The following is a 2713-nucleotide window of genomic DNA, read 5'->3' as shown; positions in this document are numbered from 1 at the left end:
AATCCCACGTGATCTGTCAAATACTAATGCATGAAAATCCTAACCTCAAAAGAATCACCCTTTAAAAATGAATGTTCCTTCTGGGCGTTACAAATAAATGCCCTTTTATACCTTTATCCCCTCTTCCCTCATGATTTTAGGCCCCCTAGCCTGAGTATATGCAGAACTTCGTCACAACCCTGACAACCAAATAGTTTAGAATTGTTTCAGAAAGTGCATACTAAAATTTGCTACATGTAAACCAGGTCGTTGTTAAGTAAAGTGAAGATTGCAAATTGTAATATGATAAAAGGTTTTCCATGAAGAAACAAACAAATAGCAAGCACATACCAGAGAACAAAAACATAAACCCATAGATTAAGTAAATAAAGACTAATGGAACTGCCAAGGTAAACGAAAAATGCAGAGAGTACCTCCCTGGGAATAGGCAAGGAGTTTTAAATTCCACACCGAAAAAAAAGTTTACTATTGTTTACGAAAAATGAACTAACCCATAGTAAGAATGACCATGATTTGGCGCCAAAGATTTTTTTCATCTAGATAAGTTCATGATTTTCTTATAAATAAGTTTATGTATTGCATCGTATTTTAGTTCATTCTTACTACGCTGTGGGAAGAATGTACTTACACTCATTCAAAATATTCCTGCTATCCGGAAAAATGAACAAGTTTTTGGGAATCCTATATTTAGAAATTGGTTTCAAATAAACTGTTTATCAGTATAATTTTCAAAGAAGTAAATAAATTGAGGAATTAAAGGTACAACAAGCGTGTATACAACTAAGAAATTTTTCGTACAATATAAGACAATTTTTCATAACTACCAGTATTTTATTTCAAAAAATTATTATTATATTACATAAAACTATGGCTTATGATATACAATAAAAGAAATGTTTTTATTCGTACGCTGTATGCTGTTACTTTTCGGTAGTTAGTAATTGCTTCTTCAAAAGAGTAATATTCTATGTTAGTAGAATGAAACTAATTAATATCAATTTCCATTTTTTATCCATATGAAAGATATATGCCATAAGTTGCTATTTTCATTTCATTTTTGTCCAATTTCACCGATTTCGCTAGTTTTTGTTGTGTGGATTTGCGTCATAAGCCTCTGAAGTTAAAAAGGTACATAAAATATAAAAATATTATCAAATTCTATGGTATTTTGATCTTTAACTTACAAGAGAATTTTCTTAGAGCAAATAGGGATATCAGCTTAGTTAGCATTAAACAGTAAGAAGATTCCAAAAAATACCATTAGATTTGCTGTCATCCTGCAAATGAAAATTATTTTTAATAAATAGAAATTTTGGCTTTATTACAAATGGACGAAAAACTTACCACATTGAAAAAAATCATCCAATTACTACATTAGTGGAATCATATCCATGCACAAATGGGACATTTTTGAAATCCTTCTCAGAATATAAATGAAATAAAAATATTATAAAATTAGATATAATTTCCACTTGTCAATATAGCATTTAGTATTTATGGTGGATATTAAGTTCGAGTTTAGTGGCTAAAATCCCAATTTTTCATGATTAGTTTTCTTTATAAATACATGGGAACAAAATTGAACCGTTTTTGTGTTCATTTAAAATTTATATCAAATTTTTAGTAATTTGAGGTCGCTGAATCCAAATTTACACTTATTTTTTTAAGAGCTCGACTTTTTGAGATATACGGTTATGTTCAAAATTAAGGCACTTCCGCTATATATATTGGAATAACTTGAAAACGATTCATCATATTAAATTAAAAACCAGTAAGCAAAGTCTAAAGTCGGGCGGGGCCGACTATATTATACCCTGCACCACTTTGTAGATCTAAATTTTCGATACCATATCACATCCGTCAAATGTGTTGGGGGCTATATATAAAGGTTTGTCCCAAATACATAAATTTAAATATCACTCGATCTGGAAGAATTTGATAGACTTCTACAAAATCTATAGACTCAAAATTTAAGTCGGCTAATGCACTAGGGTGGAACACAATGTTAGTAAAAAATAAATATGGGAAACGTTTAAATCTGAAGCAATTTTAAGGAAACTTCGCAAAAGTTTACTTATGATTTATCGCTCGATATATATGTATTAGAAGTTTAGGAAAATTAGAGTCATTTTTACAACTTTTCGACTAAGCAGTGGCGATTTTACAAGGAAAATGTTGGTATTTTGACCATTTTTTTCGAAATCAGAAAAACATATATATGGGAGCTATATCTAAATCTGAACCGATTTCAACCAAATTTGGCACGCATAGCTACAATGCTAATTCTACTCCCTGTGCAAAATTTCAACTAAATCGGAGTTAAAAATTGGCCTCTGTGGTCATATGAGTGTAAATCGGGCGAAAGCTTTATATGGGAGATATATCCAAATCTGAACCGATTTCAAGCAAATTTGGCACGCACAGTTACAACGCTAATTCTACTCCCTATGCAAAATTTCAACTAAATCGGAGCAAAAAATTGGCCTCTGTGGGCAAATGAGTGTAAATCGGGCGAAAGCTATATATGGGAGCTATATCTAAATCTGAACCGATTTTGCTGATATTTTGCAAGTTTTTCGAGACTCATAAAATATTCGGATGTACGGAATTTGAGGAAGATCGGTTGATATACACGCCAATTATGACCAGATCGGTGAAAAATATATATGGCAGCTATATCTAAATCTGAAGCGATTTTTTCCAAAATCAATAG

General features: G+C 31.2%; 1 long non-coding RNA gene across 1 annotated transcript; it reads right to left on the bottom strand.

Annotated features, from left to right (window-relative positions):
- Nucleotides 1-810: 810 nt before the first annotated feature.
- LOC142227585 (uncharacterized) lies at nt 811-1485 on the bottom strand. The gene is made up of 3 exons (XR_012719913.1): nt 1345-1485; nt 1185-1277; nt 811-1114 (listed from the first exon to the last, which is right to left on the bottom strand). It is a non-coding gene; the product is annotated as an uncharacterized LOC142227585 (long non-coding RNA).
- Between the last annotated feature and the right edge of the window lie 1228 nt (nt 1486-2713).

This window comes from Haematobia irritans, chromosome 2 (assembly GCF_050003625.1).
Source record: "Haematobia irritans isolate KBUSLIRL chromosome 2, ASM5000362v1, whole genome shotgun sequence".
Taxonomy (NCBI): Eukaryota; Metazoa; Arthropoda; class Insecta; order Diptera; family Muscidae; genus Haematobia; species Haematobia irritans.
This window is presented reverse-complemented; position numbering and strand designations above follow the sequence as displayed.